Raw genomic sequence first — 20,879 nt, 5'->3', positions numbered from 1 at the left:
TCTTGAGTTTGTTTGTTTGTTTTTTTTTAACTCCCCAGGTCATTCTAACATGCAGTCAGAGTTAGGAAGCAGACCCTATCTCCCTAAGATGAGGTGGATCACTTAACCATATTTGTCAAATAAGAATAAGTCTTCCCAATGTTCACAGCAGCTCTATTCACAATAGCCAAAAAGGAAAAACAATGCAGATGTCCATCAGCAGGTGAATGGATAAACAAGATGTGATGTATGCATACAATAGAATGTTATTCAACCTTAAAAAGGAATGAAAATGTATACACACTGCAGCATAGGTGTAAAACTTGAAGACAACATACTAAGTGAAAGAAGCCAGATACAAAAGAAAAAGTATGATTTTACTCCCATGAGGTCCCTAGGAGAGTCAAATTCATAGAGACACAATATAGGTCAGAGGTTACCAGGGCCCTGGGGAAGGGGAAAATGAGTATTTAGTGTCTAATGGATATAGAGCTTTTGTTTGGGATGATGAAAAAGTTCTGGAGATGGATAGTGGTGATGGTTGCACAATGTTGTAAATACACTTAATGCCACTGAACTTTACACTTAAAATGGTAAAAATGGTAAAATTTATGTTATGTATGCTTTGTCACAGTAAGAAATGGGGGAAAAAAAAGCATGCTATATTCACATTGTAGAATCAATGTGTGTCATCAAATGAGATTGTGGATAGAAGCCTTTTGTAAGCTTAAAATGGTGTACACATTTAAAGTGGTAGTAATAGTCTTTAATTATTTGTTTTAATCATATTGTTTTAATAAGAGGCTACAATATAAACAGCTGAGAAGGTTAATTAATAATGTCAAACCTAAACGAGTATAATTAATGTCACTCAGCAAAGGCCTTCACTAGACTCAAAACATATTTTCTCCTGGGGGTAATCGTGGCCTGATTTTTCTAAATAGTTTCTCCTGTGACTGGGAAGCAGGGTCTAGTAGAGAAAATGGGAAGAGATGGAAAGTCTTGCATTTTTCATTTGAGGCTAGATATTCATAGCTCAGTCTCACATGGCGTCAGGGGCACAAGTGTCCTGGCCTCTTAGAAGAGGAAGTCTGCAAGCCCTGGAATGGCCTTTCCTAGGACAGACTGAAATGGACAACGTGCAACAAGCAACCATTGTAAGAGCCAGCACTAACTGAATCTTTCCTAAATGCCAGGCTTCTGATGGAAATAATAGTTGGGGGTTGTTGGAAGGATGAAGGGGCAGAGAAGCAGTGGGAGACCTCCTCCCAGGGCCACGCAAAAACAAAATCAAAATTCCAAAGAATTTTCTACTACTTCTTTACTTCTGATTCAAGCAATACAATCTGACCCAGAGACTCTGGATTGTAGGGATCAGGTCCTGACTTCTGGACTATGAAGATGTCACTTGCCCCTCAGCAAATGAAGAGAATCCCTCTTGCTCCCACCCTCCCTCCAGATTCTCCTTAGAAAGTGACTTTGGTTCCGGGCTGACACCCAGACCAATAGGCAGTAGAGGTTCTAACAAACTAACCGTCTGACCGTCTGACTCACCGTCTGACTCACCGTCTGACATGGCTAGTCGTTTTGGCTGAGTCTCCTAAAGCACAAGGAGGAACCAAGTCCCACCTAGGTTTTAATTTTATCTTGGTAATGTCCCCATCTCCCATTTATGAATGGGCAACAGAACTTTCTGGAAAAGTTCTTCAAGGCAAACTAGTTGCAAAATGAACCCAATAAGCAGAATTGGGATGTAGGCATCACATACAGTGATTTTTCCCCTATTTTCAGTTGCCAACTTTCTCACCAATGTTTATCTATGGAATGACCGTGGGAGGGGTCATTCTTTCCACTAATCCTAACAACACCGGTGGGCTATTCTTAGTACTGACTGAATTGTGTGCCATAGAGTATTCTCCAGGATGCCCTTAGACCATTAGTTATTGAAGTTCAGGTTCATGAAGTTGGATAGAGGGTTTCCTGCTTATGACTGGAGTTACCATATTTCATGACCAGTATTTGAAAAGATCAAAACCCATGTAGCCAGTCTCTTAAAATTCCATCAGCTCTCAACAGGCTGCATTAATGGAGAAGAAGTTAATGCAGATGTTCCCTCTTTTGTCAACTCTAGAATGTATCCTCCTCTTCCTCCTCCTCCTCCTTGAGCACATATGAAGCCTGCACTCCATGAAAATAAGAAGAAAATACATTTCTTCCTTATGGGAAGTGCCCAGGTCCCAAGTGTGCTGGCTTCCTAAGTAAGGTTTGTCAAGAGCAAATCATGGGAACGGGGATAGTTTCCTGAGAGTTCACTGTTCTATTTTCAGGATCTAGGGGAATGATTGGCAATGTGTATGTACTCAGTAAAAATATATTTAATAATAAAACCCACCTTATCTCTCATTTCTGAGGATCCCTATAAGGATGTACAGATGGAGCAAAGAAGCTGGGAAAGGAAAGATCCCAATGTACAAAAAGAGAGCCACTCTGAGGAATTGGAGAAAATGCTGTCCTAAGAAACTAGTACCACAAGAAGTAGAAGAATTTCAGGAACATTCTCTTTGTATTTTCAACACTATATCAAGAAAAGCTGATAATTTAAAAAGAATATCAGGGATCAGGAAATTCTATAAAATGATGAGAAGCACATTCAATTCACACAATTTGCTGAATTGAAACCAACAAATAGCAGCTTGAATACTTTTAAATTTTTAAGTCAATGAAATACATAATAAGGTCAAGAAATTTTCCCAGAATAAAGAGATGTGCATTTTAAAAGGAAAGAATTTTTTAAAAAATGATTCAGTAGATTCAATTACCATTTATCAGGAAAGTCAATGGAGATAGTAAAAAGATGGAAGATACAATAATCTAACAATAGAAGAAAATTTTATGAAACTTAAGAAAAAGAATGTCTTTAGATCCAAAGTGCTCCCTGAAAGTCAGACAATATTAATTAAAACAGAGGCTATATAGAAATATTCCAGAAATCATGTTTTAGTCTTAGGTAAGGGAAATTCTATAATCCTACCCAAGAAAGGAAAACCTATCTGGCCTCAGAATTATCCTCAGCAATATAAAGCAAAAAGACCATATTGTATTAGCCACTGAGGTTTTTATTTTCTTCTGGGGAAAAAAAGTAAGAAATAATGTACAAAATTTAAAGTTCACAAATATGGGCAGCCCCAGTGGCTCAGAGGTTTAGCACCACCTTCAGCCTGGGGTGTGATCCTGGAGACCCAGGATCGAGTCCCACGTTGGGCTCCCTGCATGAAGCCTGCTTCTCCCTCTGCCTGCCTCTCCCTCTGCTTGTGTCTCTGCCTCTCTCTCACTCTCTCTCTCTCTCTCTGTCTCCCATGAATAAATAAATAAAATATTTAACAAATAAGTATTACCTTTAAAAAAATTAAAGTTCACAAATAATGAGTATGTGGCTCAATGAATTTTTGAAAGGAAAACACCCATATAATCAACACCTAGTTAAGAACCAGGACATGATCATCAGCCTGGAACCCTTGTTATGCCCTAACAATCACTTCATACCCTAAAGAGTAACCACTATCCTAAATTTTAACAACAAAGGGTAGTTTAGCTTATTTTAGAATTTTATTTAGATGGAGTCATTCTATGCATAGTCTTCCGTGTACAGCTTATTTTGTTCAACATTATGTTTCTGCATATAATTATGGGTTTTTTTTCATCTTCATTACCACATTCCATTGCATGAACAGTTTGCAATTTATCCATTCTACTGCTGGTGGACATTTCATTAATGAATATTAATTGTTTTTTGGTGAACATACATATGCATTTCTGTAGGTATATACCTACAGGTGGAATTGCTACATCACAGATAGGTGTACATTTAATGAATATGGCCAAATCACTTTTTCTAAAGTGACTACAGCAATTTACATTCCTCTCAGCAGAGTGTGAGGGTTCCAGTTGCTCCACATCCTTCCAACACTTGGTATATCTGTCTTTAAACTTAGTCATTCTGGCAAGTTTGTAGTGGTATCACATTGTGATTTTAATTTGCATTTCCCTGATGACTAATGAAGTTTAAAACATTTTTATATGTGCATTGTCATTTGAATATCCTCTTTTTGAAGTGTCTGTACAAGTTTCTTACCCATAATACTCCTTGTTTTAATTACTGTTGTTTTATAATGTCTTGATATTTGGTAATGTAACCCTTCACTTTTATTTTTCTTCTCCAAGATTGCCTTGGCTTTTCTTGCTTTTAAGTTTCCATATAATTTTAGAATAAATTTATTGATTCCACAAAAAAATAAAAGCTTTCTAGGATTTGTTTGGGATGACATTTAATCTCCAGATGAATTTTGGGAGAATCAACATCTTTATAATACAGAGTTTTCCAATCCATGAACATAGTATACCCTTCGTTTCCTAGGTCTTCTTTAATTTTTTTCAATAATGTGTTGTAGTATTTCTTCATACCTTTTGTTAGATTCATTTCTAGGTATGTGATATTTTCTGAATGTGGCATTACCACAAGGAATGATAGACAAATCAATGGAGGTTCTATTCTATTCTGGAATGTTAAAAATGTTTTATATCTTAATCTGAGTGTTTACACACATGTGTACAATTGTACACATCTAACTATACTCAATATATTTCATCTATTTTCTCTATGTTTGATTTACCACAAAAAACCAGTATGAAAAGAAAAATATTCAAAAGATACAGTAGATAACTTGGAAAAAATTACTAATAATAAAAATGTAAATTGCAACAAGGTATGATGATTTTTGACAGATCAGCACAAAGTTTTCCTCTTTTTGATGATATTACCAGATACTTTTATATACTACTATATATAAAAGTATAAATTAATATAAACTTACTGGAGAGCAACTTCACAAAAGATTGAAAAATGTCCATGCAAGTCCACTAGAAATTCCACTTTCTATATATTTTGAAGAATATATCACATTCTTATTTAAAGAACATATCATAGCACAAATTTAGCTACTAGGATGTTTGCTGTAAAACTATCTGTGATAACAAAATATCCAAATCTATCTAATAATAGGTAATTAATAAAATAAACTATGATATACAACAATGAAATAATATCAATCACTAAAATTGATGACATAGAAGAAAGAAAAATTAGTGATATAGGAAAGTGTTCTTAATACAGTATTTGGTAAAAGAAAGTAATCCACAATAGATCATTTGAGAAGTTCCAAGTTTGAGTCTTTAAATTTAAATATATATATAAAATCACAAGAAAAAAATTGTGTGAGCTGATGATAATTTATTGTGGTGATTATTTCACAATATATAACTATGTTGCATCATACTATATACCTTAAACTTACACTATTTTATAAATCAACTATATCTAAACAAAACTGGAAGAAAATATATATGTTTTATATATTTATAGAAAAATATGTTTTTATATATGTATGTATATACATATACATATATATATATATATATATATATATATATATATATATATAAAGAGACTAGAAGGATATACAACTAAATGTCAGCAGTGACTTTCTATGTATTGAGATCATGGGTGATATTTTCATTTCTTCTTATGTCTTCACTTTTTCTGTTTAACAATGTACATGTATCACTCTTGTACTAATAAAAAATGGTATTTTTTAAAAGATTTTATTTATTTATTCATTCATGAGAGACACACAGAGAGAGGCAGAGACATAGGCAGAGGGAGAAGCAGGCTTCCTGCGGGGAGCTCCACGCGGGACTCCATCCCAGGAACCCAGGATCACAACCTGAGCCAAAGGCAGACACTCAACCACTGAGCTACCCAGGCATTCCAGAAAGTGTATTTTAAGAAATTATAAAATAAAATGGTAGGCACAGCCTATTCTAATACATTTGAAAATGTCAATGAATAAAAAACTATTCTGCCAATAAGAAATAGAAATTGACTATTGACTAAAGAAAAATATATTTATATTTAATTATATTTAATTATATATTATATATACACACAGAGAGAGAGAAACACATCAGAATTTTATCAGGATTGCGGGCAACTTCTTTCCTTTTTAACATCCATCTTTAGTTTTCAGGTTTCCTCCAGTAAATATGTATTCATTTTATAATCTGAAAAAAAAAAAACCTTGCAACTGAGGGGAAAACAGAGGAAGAGCAGAAGCACCCTGTGCAGTTGGAGGACTGGCCTTTGTGTAGGATGGTAGACACCTTGCAGAGCTCTGGACACAAATACATAATCACCATCGGTACTCAAACGCAGTCCAATGCCTACACACCCTCCCTGCAGATTTCATGCACATCCTCTCAAACTTCACAGCCCAGGGAGGTAGACATTCCTTTTCAGAATTTTGTAGGTGAGCAAACTCAGCCCCAACACGATAGTCACTTACTCAAAAAGGCCAGGGACATATAAAGGGGAAGGGGGGATTTGAACCCTGGTTGACCCACTTTCAAAGTCCATGCTGTTTTCACTACATGAATACTTTCCTATTATCATATCACAACCAAGACCACCAAAAAGTTGTTATAAACTCTAAAGCCACGGTGCACGGGGCCTCCTTCAAGATAAATACAATCTGTTTGGAATGTACCAGCTTTATTGAAAAATATTACTGAAATCAAAGCATTTTGCACTACTTTATTCATTATTTTTATGGTACTCCAGGATTTTTGTGGGATTTGTTTTTCATTTCACTTCTGTAAGCCTGCCAATGCTTTAAAGCAATATTTCAACTGAAGGGGGAAAGAAACCAGTTTTCCCAGAAAAAAACACTCAACAGTGTTTTCCATCCTTTGCATCTTTTCCTATGGTTTTGGGAAATCCTTCCCACCTCCCTCCTCGTCCCTCTCCTCAACTCTCATAAAGTGCAAATTTAATACTCAAGCTACTGTTGAAAACCCGCCCCCCCAATGTTTAATAGAAATTAAGCTTGCAGTTGCAAAGTTTTGAAACGTTTACATCACCAGCAGTTCCACCTACGATGCCACAAATCACTCTGATGCAAAGATAACCAAAAGGCAAGCTCTGTAGGGCCGGAGACTTCACAGACTCCGTTGCCTTAAGAGATGACAAAGCATTGTAGGGAGGGGTCTTCTGGGATGTGAGAAGCCAAGCCAGGCCTCTGACATGGAAACAGACGGCTTCACTCTCACTCCTCTGACAGACACTGTGTTTTCCATAGGCACCATGTTCTGCTGGCCCTTGCGGGCCTTACACAAGTTTGGTTTAGGGCAGGTCAATTTAGGTAGTGAATTTTATTCTGCTTATGTTGAGCGATGCTGTACTACTGTGGCTTGAGACGGGGTTCCCGGGGACTCTAGGGAAGCCTTAGGGGCCAGGGGGGCTATGGAAGGGGGCAGAGCCCAAGGTGAGGATTCTTTGTATACAACCCACCCCTCACTTCAACCACTGTAGCTCTGCTAGGATCTGTTTTGTGTATTTGTTCCCCATCAATGTTATTTTGAATGAAAGCCAATGTGACTTAAAAAAAAAGTTTGAAAAGAATCCCTGCTTTACTGCACTGAAACACAGCAGAAAAGGAACAGGAGCTTCTCTGCTCATCAGAACACTGAAAGAACAGAAGCAGGGAAGCCTGGGTAGCTCAGTCGGTTAAGTGTCTGCCTTTGGCTCAAGTCATGATCCCAGGGTCCTGGGATCCAGCCCCGTGTAGGGCTCCCTCTCCTGCTCCCGCTGCTTGTGCTCTCTCTTTGTGTCAAATAAATAAAAGCTTTAAAGAAAATAAAAACAATGAAAGCATTTTCTTTCAATCTGCAAATGCCCAGAATGACCCTCTTTGGCCTAACCTCCTCTTTTAATAGCTGAGGAAATTGCAGGCCAGAGCAAGGGAGAGGGACAAACCCAAGGTCCCAGAGATGTCTCAGCGAATGCTATAGCAAAATTTAGTGTCGGAGTAGCTTGTCCAGCCAAGAAAACTCAGTCTCAGGCTTTTAGGGAGCAAATCATGTTGCCAAAATACATTTATTTACTTAAGGCCTGCTTCTTTTCAAAACCAGAAATAAGTAGGAGTAACAACCTGAGAGTGAATATTATTATTGAAAGTTGAAATTAATTTTGAACTTCCTACCACCCTGGGTGAAAAGAGAAACCCAGTGTTCCATAGTTCTTATGGATGAGGAAACATCAATCCTTTTTACAGAAGACAATTTCATGAAGAAATGTTCTTACTTAAACTTATAGAGGAAAAGAGTGGTGCTCTTTTTTGGATAGAATAAACCAATAAGTCCTAAGATGCTAACTTTCCCGTCTAGACTGACTTCTTTGGTCAGTTAATGGGTTAACGTGTGAATTCACCCACTGGCCACTTCCATGGACATTATACATGAAATCATTGATTTTGTAAGTTGAGATACTAAAAATTCTTATTTTTCCTTTTCTCATTCTTCAGGGTTACATCTTTTTCTCCAAACTTTGCATTCTGTGTGGCTTGTATCGGCAAACAAGTAGTATGAACTTTTTGAAAGAAGAGCAGAGGGGAAAAGAATAAAAATGTTTGTAATCTGGGGACACTGAGCATTCCATGTGCCATCTCACGAGCTTCACTACCACTATTGATCCCTGCTCTGTGTCACTTCCCGTACTCAGTGAAACCCACCCTGGGTCTCTGTTTATCTTCACTCCACCACAACCCTTTCAAATGGCTACTGGTATCAAAATACAGAAGAGCCAAGGACTCACAGGGCTCCAAAGTTTGCCCTGGTGACAGGGTTCTTCTGTTAAATCCTCCAGCCACTCACTCACTGTAAGCCAGGCACTGATCAAGGTACTCCACGTCCCAAAACAATAGAGATCACTCCACGGCCTTTGGTGGCCTCGGTCTAGTGCCCAGAGACAGGCAGCAGTCAACACACAAAAGAGACAAAAAAGAACAACAAACAAACAAGAAAATCACAGACTGTCACAAGCTGAGGAGGAAACACACCAGGAGCACTGATGGAGGGTCATTGGAATTAGGAGGAAAGGGCATGGGGCTTTCTGCTGGGGATCAGGTGAGGCTTCTCTGAGAGGTGACAGTTGAGCTGAACCTAGAAGATGAGAGGCAGCTGGGGAGTCAAGCTCCAGGTAGAACCAGCAGAGCCCGGACCTGCACCAGGCAGTTCAGCAGGTCTTGGGCCACCTCTTGTCTGATTGCTCTGACAACCCCACCAGGTCAGCAGCTTCTTGCATCTCACAGGCGTGAACACTGGGGCTCAGAGAGGTGAAGTGAGTTGATCTACACCACACAGCCAATAGCAGTGGTGCAAGATTCTAATCCAAGAACATCTGGCCCATGGGGCAGCCTGGGTGGCTCAGTGGTTTAGCGCCGCCTTCAGCCCTGGGTGTGACCCGGGATCAAGTCTCACATCAGGCTCCCTGCATGGAGCCTGCTTCTCCCTCTGCCTGTGTCTCTACCTCTCTCTCTCTCTGTGTGTCTCTCATGAATAAATAAATAAAATATTTTTTTAAAAAAAGAACATCTGGCCCAAATCTCTGCTCTTAGCATTGATTTCATTTGATTTGACTCACTGAAATATCAGCTACTACCACTGGCAACTCAACTGACACTGGGTCAGTTAGTTAACTAGTTAGTTGTCTATCCATTCTGAGTCATCCTCAGCCTCATTCCAGAGAGGGCTTGAACCCCTACATTCTCTGTACTCGCTGGGCTCTCTAGACTCCCCTTCAAATGGAGTCTCCTGCTCCAACCGGATTGGTGGTACAGAAATGCCATGAGAATGTCTTCTCAGGGTTTGTGTTCGGACTGTTAGAGAACCTCTCACAGACAAGGAACCTTCTCAGCCTCTGTCGGGTATTCCCCTTGGATGCTGTCATTCAGTGTTCCAAAGGTCCTACGGATACGGATCAACCCTCCTTTTATCAGGCCAAACACCAAGCAAAAAAGCAAAGATCCTCCCACCTCCTCTGGTGATGCAGCAAACATCCCCTGGAGAATCGAGGAGGCATGTGTGCTCTGCTCCTCTGCCCGTCTCTGCTGCCATCATTATGAACAAGGGTGGAGGTCACCATGGAAGCATCCCTTCGTGCCCTCTCAGCCCTGACTTGAGCTCCACGGGGGTGAAAGCAGCCCGGAGTGGCAGAAAAGGCTCTTTCTAACCCCGTGGCTCATTCCCAAGCCTGCTGGTTGATGAAACCCATTGCAACGACTCCAATGGAGTACAGGAAGATGGGTCACTCCCTGAATGACCACATCTGCCGAAAATAGGTATGTTACATCATCGCCACCCAGGACTTGACTCTTACTCAACCAGGTGTGCAATTTGGGGGTTTTTCTAAGTAATCTGCCAGCTGAAAAAAGAGGCTGCCATGCAGGGAGCCCTCATTAGCTCAGAATAACAGTCACACGTGTTCAGTCTTACCAACCACTAGGTACCACTCTCGGCTTTTCACCATATGAAGTCCGTAATCCCCCCAGCAGCTTGGCTGGAGTGGGAGGCAGGTGTTGTCATCATCACTATCTATCTTCCGGATCAGGACCCCAAGGCATCCCTTGCATCCCTTGTGGGAGGTCTCCAGCTGGAAAGGGGTAGGGACTGGATTCAAGATGCTGACTTTGCTCTGCTGGGTCTTATGCAATGAAACCGCTTTTCCAAGCCACACGAGGTTTTACGCCTAAGTCAGAACCTCGTATCCAGCTGTCATTATGGACAAACATGGAAAGGTGGAAAAGCTGGCGATGACATTAGCAAGCTGTTCTCAGATTCCGGTTTCACTTTGAAATGTGCGAAAACCATGCATGACAAAAAATATATATTTATTTTTTAAGAGAGGAGGCTGGGCATGGGTAGGCGAGATCGGAGATGAGGTTCGAAGTCTTCAATCACAGGATCTGAATTAGCCGCTGCCTGTGACGAGTCAACCCCCGGCTCTGGTGGCCCTGTCATTTGCAGAGAGACAGGGCTCAGTTCCCTAGACCCTCATGTGAATTTGAGCCAGATCCACTAGATGACCTACCTTCCAGGAGACGGTGCTGCCTCAAGGGCTTTGCCAGGGCCTCTGCCACCTGGGTCCCTAAACACCCAGCTCCCAAAGGAAACATCTCTCCCAACCCTCCTCCCAGCCCCCCGCAGCCACTTTTACTTTGGGTGGTGATGTGTCAATCCAGCGAGGAGTTCTGGGCTGAAGTAGAAGCTTGCTTCCCTCCAGAGCGGCAGTTCCAAGAAATCATATTTTCAGGGTAGAGACTGTTTATCCCTGTAGTGGCCCAGCTTTCTGTGTCCTGCTAGTTCTGAGAGAATGAGAGGGAAAGAACACATAAGCTCCTTCCTCATCTTCTGCCCCAACCCAGGCAGACAGGAGGCTGGAGACCCCTGGAGCTCTGGGACTCCCAGCTCACGGCCTCCGGCACCGGGAGGAAACAGGCCACACGTGTTTCCCAGGCGATGCACACAACACACACACACAAGGACACGGGTGCACATCAGCTTAGAGTCCTAGTGAGAAACCAGTCTCCTGGGTGCTCTCGTTCCAAAGGGACCTGAGCGATGAAGTAGCTCTGCGCTACCCAATAGGAATATGAGGGCAGCCACATACATCATTTGAAATCGTCTAATATCCAGGGTGGCTCAGTCAGTTAAGCATCTGACTTCAGCTCAGGTTATGATCCTGGGGTCCTGCAATTGAGCCCCGCATCGGGCTCCCTGCTCAGCGGGGAGTCCGCTTCTCCCTCTCCCTCCCCCCAACTCGCGTCTCTTTCTCACACTTTCCCTCTCTCAAATAAATACATAAAATCCTTAAGTAGTCTAATATCCATCTAGAACAAGAAGTAAAAGGAAACAGGTGAGATTAATTATTAGATATATATATACCTAATATATCCAAAATATTATCACCTCAGCATGTAATCAATATAAGAAATATTGAGATATTTTACATTCTTTTCTTGTATACTGAGTTTTTGTGTATTTTATACCCATAGTGCACCTGAATTTGGACTAAGCCACATTTCAAATGCTCGATGCACGTGGCCAGTGGAGACCCCCCTAGGACAGCAGGGGTCTAGCTCCTCGCTCCCCCTGGATTATCGTGTGCCTTCTGCAGCAGCTCTCCAAGGAACCAGCTAGCTCCCCACTACCCAAGTGTGGTCATTAGCAACATCACCATTACCTGAAACTCCTTAGAAATGAAGAATCTCAGGCTTCTCTCACGAAGAATTCAAATCGGGATCGAACTTTAACACTGTCCCCAGGTGATTATTACACCAGAAACTGAGAGGCCAGCTGCCTTCTTTACAAGATTTCTAGTGGCAGGAGACTCACTCTGCCATTCCCAAGGAAGCCCAGGCCATCTTTAAGTTGCTCCAATTATTTAAAAAAAAAAGAAGAAAGAAGAAAGAAAGAAAGAAAGAAAGAAAGAAAGAAAGAAAGAAAGAAAGAAAGAAAGAACTCATCCTTCCGTTATAGAGCATTCTCGATGAGCCGGGCACTGTGCTAAGTGCGTCACACGAATTATCTCATTTAAACCCAGCACCACCCTATGATACGGGGGCTAATTTTGGCTCCTTTTATATAGATGAATAAACAGACGCCCCGCAAACCTAGATGACTCACCCCAGATCGTGTGGCTAGCCAGCAGTCGGTCTCAGGGCCTGTTTTCTTAGCCACTGGCTACACCAGGGTGTCCCCCTACCTGCTGCCTGCTGGTTCCACCAACACGCTACCCACAGCTCCGAATGGAGCCCAGGAGACTTTCTCATCTTCACAGTAGAGGAAAGTGTGGTTGGGACTCAGTAGAGAAGGTCTTCGGTACCGTGGCCTAATATTTTCGTGGGTTTCTTTTATTACTGATTTCATTTCTTTTCGTTTAATATTTCATTTATTGCTTGAACAAACTCTGTTGGTAGCTGCCTACTCAGCATCTCCCTCCCTCGTCAGGATTTAGGACAAGTTTAGAAATTGGCAACTAAGCAAATAGGCAGAAATTAATAAAAGTCATATGATGTCATTAGATAGCTCAAAGGTTCCTGGTTTCCAATTAAATAAGGCAGGTGGTTAGAGCAATTATATAAGGTACACAAATTATGTGAGGGACCCCAATTATGCGAGGTTCATGGATAGGTACTGTGCCGAGGACGACACTGAACTTGCACAAAATGTCATGAGATGCAAGCAGGAAGGCAGGGTGATGCGATGGGAAAGGAAAGCACATTAAGCAAACTATGAGGAGTTTTACTCCTGAACCATTATGTGTCAGGAAAAGCCCCCAGAAAACTGGAAGAACATTGCCTTCCATCTGTCTTTCCATGATGGCCTGGAAGCACCAACTGCACCTTCAACAGTTGAGCACTGGTGTGGAAATTATGCTGTTGTATGGGAAATGACCTGGACTCTCAATTCAAGAGAAATGTCATTTGCCTTGGACAATAATGGAAACCACTGGAAGAGACACGGTGCTTTTGGGCAAAGGATTTGATGCTTCTTAAATGACTACTGTGTCCTTTGACTTTCCAGGAAATCAAGGATCCCTATGTCTTTGAGGGAGAGTGGGGTGTGGAAATGGGGAAAGGAGGAAGGAAGGGGGGATGATTGAGAGTGCAAGGACATCAAGTGGCACCATCCAGAGGCTCTACACGTCAGACCTACGTAAATAAGATCCCTTTGTGCCTGTTTGTTTCCACATCGCATGAAATGCCTGCATTGATTTCCTCCAAATATAGAAAGTGTATTTGGGGTGATCGGTTAAGATAGCAATGATGTGTGGTACATACAATTTCACTCAGGGGGGTTACAGGGGGATCCCAGAGAAATAGACAGTCATCCTCCTGAGCAGTGGGTAGTAATCAGAGGACCTTGTCATGATCTCTCGGTAAAGAAATGCCAAACATAATGAGATACCACAAACCGAGAAAACAAACAGTAGTTCCAAATATGAATCCCGATTTAGTGTCCTAACAGTAGGCCATCAGCATTAAAGCCCATGATTTATGACCTAGAGCCTCCTGCCATGGGCATTTCTACATGGCTGCAGGCACTGGTTGATTTAAAGATGGTTAATGATTGTCCAGCATAATCCAGGGACTACAGTCAGTGGTGAAATACACCCCCAAACACCAACGATGGCCCCGTCAGAAGCCGCCCATACTCCATGGTCATTGTCATTTCTTTGGTAATCAAACACCTCATGTCCGCATTAGGTGTCCCCTTGCAGGACATGGGTCGGGGTCTCCAGAAGAAGTGAGATTCCAGCCAGCAGGAAAGTGTATCTGGTTAATGTGCGCTGGATTCTCTGGGACGGAACCAGCCTTTGTCACCGTTGCATCCTTGGGGCCCAGGACAATGCTTAGCTCCCAGTGGGCACTCAGTATAAAGCTGTCAATTGACCATCCTTGGAGACCTCACTCCTGTGTTCTAAAGCTCTTCACTGATTGCAGTAGTAATCCACAGCAGCTAATATTTATTGGAGGCTTATTTTGTCCCAAACACCACGCTAAACACTCTACTGAAACGTCAGTCAGATGTCAAAAACCCTACTGGCATGATGAGACTATGACCATAATTTGTATCCTACTACAAGGAAACTAAGGTACCAGAAGATTCCAGAACATGTCTAGTACCCCCTGCTGGTTGGTGGCAGGACTAGAATTTGAACTCAGATCTGCCAGACGCGTTGTTTGGAAATGCCTCACTATGATGTTTCATTTTTATTTTCATGCTGGGCATCCAGAAGCACACAGAAACCCCAAATGCTCCTTCTGGGCAGGGGAGGGCAGGAGGGAAGGGGAAGGAAGGGCCTTTGAAATGCCCTCATAGAGGCAGCTTCATTTGAGCGCCCACACATTCGCTCATTCTGAAGTCTGAAAGTCATTTTGGGGCTAGAGCCCTGCACCAGGTACCAGAGAGAGAAAGATGCATAGTTTCTGGTTCCCGCTCTCCAGGGGTCCCAGGCTGGCCTCTGGGGGCAGATGAAGAGATGAGAATGTCCATAGAACGTAGCATTGAAATAAGCTATGGAACACGGCCAAGGGGACACCCGCAAGCTCGGAGCTGAGCAGGGTGTGGAGATGTCGCACACGCTGCCCTCCAGCAGCTCCCAACCTGTCTGTCCCCAAACAGACTAGGAGCTGGGCAGTCCGCACTTGAGCCCAATGGCAGGGTCGAGACCAAATGTGTTAGAGGCGTGCAGAGCGTGTGAGATCATTGTGAGTTGAGGTCATTGCCATTCTCAGGGAGATGAAAGCAAAACCAGCCCTGACAGATGCCTCGAGTGTCCCTGTCATTTCTAAGTATTTCCCTGGAGATGGTTATTTGGAAGAAATGAGATGGTAATGCTTGCCGTGGCCACATCTGTACAGCAGTCCTAGGCTGAGGACACCCCAGGACTGCCTCTGAGCGTCCATGGTTCCACTTTGGTTTAGGACACCTCGGAAGAAGGTCATCTCGGTAAGGGGTGCACAGGGCTGGATGTGGTTAGTGGCTGCGGATTGCTGAGGTTCAGGAAAGTCGGCTAAGCTTCTTGAATGTGGCTCTGATTTTGAATAACACATACGAACTGCTTTAACACTCCAAAGGGAAACTTCTAGTGCAAATAGCCTGGAGATCTTTTTCCAGAAGGGCCACAAGGGCATGCCCACTTCTCAGAGCTCTGACCAAGGCTCTGGGGAGCTCTTCCGTCCTTCACTGGACCAATTTTCCAAAGTGCTCTCTAATTAATGCCTCCCAGAAGAGATCCTCTCCTTGTCACCGAGGAGAGAAAAATAAAAGCATTCCTGCAACAGTTTTGTACCGTGGGCAGAGCGGGATCATCTTTAGCCAGCTCAAATAAAGGGCCATGATGTGAGTAAGCATAGAACCCAATATTTTACAGCACAGCCCATCAAAGGCCCTTTAAGCATGTCCAACACCTTAAAGTGCAGAAGCAGAGCTGACATAGAGTCTGCAGGAGATGTTACTGCTCTGAACAGCACAGTTTGGGGTTTTGTTTTCCAAGGGAATTTTTGCAAGATAATAGCTGGTTTAGTGTGTGTGGCACCTGCCACAGATCCTCTCAGAGATGATCACTTTCCACACAGTGCATGGTTTTATTTATCCACTCACCAAATATCTATTGAATACCTCCTAAATGCAAAACTCTTGGATAGAGATGCTGGAGAAAAAAAGACAAAGTCCCTGCCCTCATGGAGCTTGCGATATTGTAAGGGAGACAGGCACAAATAAAATAAGAAGGTATATCTGTTAAATATCTCATGATTTGTGATGGACGCCATGCAAAAAAAAAAAAAAAAGAAATAGAAACAAGAAGTGATTAATATTAAGGACAGGGTATATTTTGGATTCAGGCTCAAGAAAGCCCTTTCCGCAAAGGGAACCTTTGTATTGCATCCAGAAAGGAGCCAGCTTTGCAAAGGGCAGGGGAAGATCTTTCCAGTATGAGGAATAGCTTGTGCAAATGTCCTGGGGCAGGAGGAGGGAGCACAGCTGACTTGGGGGATCTGAAGGAGAAGCAGTGGGGCTGCATTATAACCAGTGAGAGAGAAGAGCCTGGAGGAGTGGGCAGGAGCCAAGCCAGGGGCTCCACGCTCTGAAGGTGGCTTCTCCGTTCCAATCTTCGGCCTGGTTTCACTTAGCAACCTGACACAACAGACCGGCGCCTGACTCCTCCTCCCACTCTCCCCCACTTGGCACTCCAGGAACACTATCTCGCGGCTTAAAAAGAAAAACCAACACACTCCAGCCACCCTCTGCTTTGTTCCAGCAGCTTCCACCGGGACGAAGAAGCAGGCCCCATGAAAAGAGCGTGGGTGATGTTCCCCCAGTGTGCGCGCTCTTCCCACCCCATCGAGCCAGCCCGGGGTGGCTGCACTCAGTATGCTGCCACGGTCGTTGATAATAATTGTTGCATTAATTGGTGCTGTCCGGACCAGACAGAAACGTAAAAGATCCCACTGTGTCCAATAATTAATGTTTTTCCCTCACTGCAACGCCATTAATAAGGGGCTCTTCCAAGAAACGAGTAATTGGCTGGTTGGGCGTCATTAGGGTATTTATAGATAAGCTTTGGTCTGAAGACATAGAGGAAAGCTGATTATGTTTATTTAGACTCTATTATCTATCGCTAATGTGTTATCCTGCGTTCCGATCATCCCCATTCTCTGGGTCCTAATGATACAGGGCACACTCACGATGTGATTTCAGGGACCTGCAACATGGCTTTATCTCCACTGCAAGGGAGAGTGGGGGACAGAGGGGGCGGCTGTTCACAGGTCCTGCTGGCGCCCACTCATCCGCTGCGAACCTTCTCTTTCCGCTGAGAAATTTAGAGCAGGGCTCATGGAAGTACTGGAAAGACAGTTTCTCCTAATTAAACCTCAGAGGAGTGGAAGTTTCTTGGGCCTGTGATTATCTGAAGGGTTTTTGAAAATGTAAATCTGGTTGGGGAAACATTGCTTGGAAAAACAGAGGGAGGAGCAGGCAGCCTGGATTGGAGATATCTCTGCGGTAGCAAGCGGTGAAGTCTCAGCGCCCCTAACACCTGGCCCACATACTCATCTTATCAGATAAGCACACACGCTTCCAAGTGGACATGGTGGCGCGTGGGGCTGCTTTTTCTCCAGGGAGGCTTTGATCCACTTGTCCTTCGCTAGAATTTTTAGAAAAGATTTCTTGTGCTGTTTTTTAAAAAGTAGATAGGCCCAACAGTGTGAACGTACTTAATGTCATTGGACTGTACAGTGAAAAATGTTTAAAAAAGTGCTCGCTTTGGCAGCACGTACACTAAAACTGGAATGATAGAGATGATGGGCATGGTCCCTGCGTAAGGATGACGTGCGAATTCATGAAGCCTTCCAGATTTTTGAGCTTCTTCATGGTTACAAGGAAAGGATTGAATTTTCCTTCATCAAAACTAGCTTTCTTGCACAAATAAATGATCAAGTTAAACTTCAAAAAATGAGTAAAACAGTAAATTTTATTATATATATATTAAGCTTTGATCTGAAGACAGAGAGGAAAGCTGATTATGTTTATTTAGACTCTATTATCTATCGCTAATGTGTTATCCTGCGTTCTGATCATCCCCATTCTCTGGGGAGATATATATATATATATCCTAATATATCCATATATAACCATATATTTATGCCACAATGAAAAACATTACTAGGAGAATAAATAGGGTAATATAATTGATAAGTAGAATTTGAAAGCATAAGGAAGAACTGTAATGTATCTAACACTAATTTTAGAAACGAAATACTTCTGGATGGTCTCTTCTGCAATTGAAACTACCCTTACATTAATATTCAAAAAAGCCTTCCATTAACAACAAAAATCCAAGACAATTATTTTGCCAGTTGACTGAGCTGGACTTTATGGATGGAAGAGTGAACTCAACCTTTATTCTTTTTCACCACTTCCTGTTAAACTTGCTCTGTGGACAGCTCTCTATTCATTCCTGGCTGTGATCCCACATGGGTTCCATAGCTTTTTGTGACTCTTATCAAATAAGGAACCCAGATCTATCCAATAATTAAAAAAAAAATGTATTCCTTGGGATACCTGGGTGGCTCAGTGGTTGAGCATCTGCCTTTGGCTCAGGTTGTGATTCCGGGGTCCTGGGATCGAGTCCCACATGGGGCTCCCCACAGGGAGCCTGCTTCTCCCTCTGCCTGTGTCTCTACCTCTCACCGTGTGTCTCTCATGAATAAATAAATAAGTAATCTTGAAAAAAAGTATACCTCGATGCATATGTGCATCTACATGCTATACACATATGATGTGCTCTATACCTCATATTCACATGTCTCAAGACACGGTGAGAGTCTAGAGACCTGAGTTCAAGCTCACGTTTGGCCCGTGCATGGCTTGTAAAGGCGGAAAAGGACGCATAATGTCGTTTCCGCACCTGTGAGATGGGGGTGCTGCAAACGCACACTTGGTCTTTGAAAGGTGTGGGATGACATCTCTGGAGCGAGGGGGCCCTGCAAATATCCATCTCTCCCCATCTGACCTTGTATATTCGAAAGCATCTGACCCTCACAATCCTCCACATCCTCCCTCATGCTGTCTTCTCTGGGAAGAATGAGCTCAGAAACACTGACCTGCCTCTGGTCTTGAAAGAAGCTCCCAGAGAGCTGACCTGTACATGCACGTGTGATGTAACTTTGCAAATTAAGTGTGTAATGCTTTTAGAAAATCGATGCCCTTTCCTCTCCTGCTCCCCACCACTGGGACCAGGTAATTTGTGGGCACATCTGTTGCAGGTGTTGGGGAATACTCTTGGAGATATTCTTAGATCCTGGCCTGGGGTCTAAAGGTTGGGAAGCTGGCTCTTGGGACCCAGTGATGCCTGTGGCATCAGAGTAACAGGAGGGGGAAGGCCTGGGAGCCGGACTGGGCCTGGGCAGGTGGCCAAGGTGAGTGGGTGGATCAGCAAACAGACAAGCCAGAAAAGACCAGGAGGGCCACCAGGGGCAGGAAGAGGAGACAGGCACCACAACCCAAACACATATATACACCGTATTTACCAGATACCGCTTACCAGATATTCCATAGGCCAGGCAAGCCACTTAACCCCGCTTGGCCAGAGCATTCTCACTTGTAAGGAGGAGTGAGGCCTGCTAAGCAACCAGGCTGAGGTTGTTTTGGCTGGTAGCACTTTAATTTACAGATTGTCTTCTGGGCACCCTTGGTGTGCCACGTGCTGGAGGGAGAGCCTGCAGGATCAAAGAGAAAAAGAGGACGTGCAATCGGCACCCTTGCCTCAAAGAACCCATCGCTCTTCCTACAATCCTGCCATGGCTCCTCATTTTTCTTACCACAAAATCCAAACTCACATTCAGGATCCACACAAAACTTTGGGATCCAGCCTTGAGGCTTCCATCAGGCAATATTTTGTAATGCTTCTCCGCTAGCCTGAGACAAAATTCAGAGGTGGTATGGTTTTTCTGTACATTAAAACATTGATTGATGTCTTAACATAATGCCTTAACTGTAATATAAAGGTGGGAAAGGAGGAAGTAATTTGTAATAAAACAATGTGCATTTCAATAGGTAGATTCCCTGGCATGACGTCACTAATCAACATAAGGACATGCCTTTGTGTGTAAAGTCACAGTAAATGCCACGGCTACAAACACACATGACAGCAGGGGTGTTGTTCGGGAGACTTGAACGCCAAAAGTGATGTTGTCGTGGGTGACATGATTTTCCTTACATGGAGGACACCACTTGGTAATGTTCCCAAAAAACCACAGTGTGATCTTCCCTTAATTTATATGGTAGATCCATTCTTAGACAATTCAATGTATAACTGATTCTGTGCTAAAGTGATCTTCAGTTTATATAAATAGGAGAGTTAAGTCCAGGGCAAGGACATTAGAAATCGGCTTTCCACCTCCACGAATATCCATGAGGGCACCCCAAAGTCACGCAGGACCCAGGACAGCCCACTACTGTGTCAAATTGTTCCATGCACTGCTTGATGTCTTGCATCCTTGGTGCCTGAATTTATGGCACGCCCCCTACAAATATCCCAAACCAACTCAAGGGCAATATCGTCCCCTTGGGAATCACTGATCTGGCCCCTGCCTACCTCTCCAACATTGGCCTTGTCCTACTCTCTCCTTGCTCACTTCATTTCCAGCCACACAAGCTCTTGTCCATTCCCCCCACACATCAAAGGCCTTTGCACATGCTGTTCCCTCGCCCGGGAACTCTCTTCCCTAGTAACTCACATAGTGGCCTTCTCACCCTTCATCTCTCAGCTCACATAACATCTCCAGCTTTCCTAGCCACCCTATTTATACAGTAACTCATGCATCCCCAGGCCTGCCAGGCTCAATCATATTACCCTGTTCTTTCTTGTCTCTCACACATCATGCCAGAATGATCTTTTTCTAGGGGTCTTTCTCACCAGACTGGGGTCAGCAACCCTTTCTGGA

At 43.0% G+C, this 20,879-nt stretch overlaps 1 long non-coding RNA gene and 1 other non-coding gene across 8 annotated transcripts in view; one reads left to right on the top strand and one right to left on the bottom strand.

The window, feature by feature from the left end:
- Positions 1–10,740: 10,740 nt before the first annotated feature.
- Positions 10,741–20,879, bottom strand: part of LOC118352672 (uncharacterized) — a 28,940-nt gene continuing 18,801 nt past the window's right edge. For all 7 annotated transcript variants that reach the window (XR_007406802.1, XR_007406803.1, XR_007406799.1 and 4 more), the window contains 2 exons: positions 12,110–19,652; positions 10,741–11,231 (listed from right to left, as the gene is read on the bottom strand). This is a non-coding gene — a long non-coding RNA (uncharacterized LOC118352672). The remainder of the gene's footprint in view (positions 11,232–12,109; positions 19,653–20,879) is intronic.
- Positions 17,689–17,793, top strand: LOC112672666 (U6 spliceosomal RNA). Its single transcript, XR_003144406.1, has one exon. It is a non-coding gene; the product is annotated as a U6 spliceosomal RNA (small nuclear RNA).

The sequence above is a fragment of the Canis lupus genome, chromosome 28 (assembly GCF_003254725.2).
Source record: "Canis lupus dingo isolate Sandy chromosome 28, ASM325472v2, whole genome shotgun sequence".
NCBI lineage: Eukaryota > Metazoa > Chordata > Mammalia > Carnivora > Canidae > Canis > Canis lupus.
This window is presented reverse-complemented; position numbering and strand designations above follow the sequence as displayed.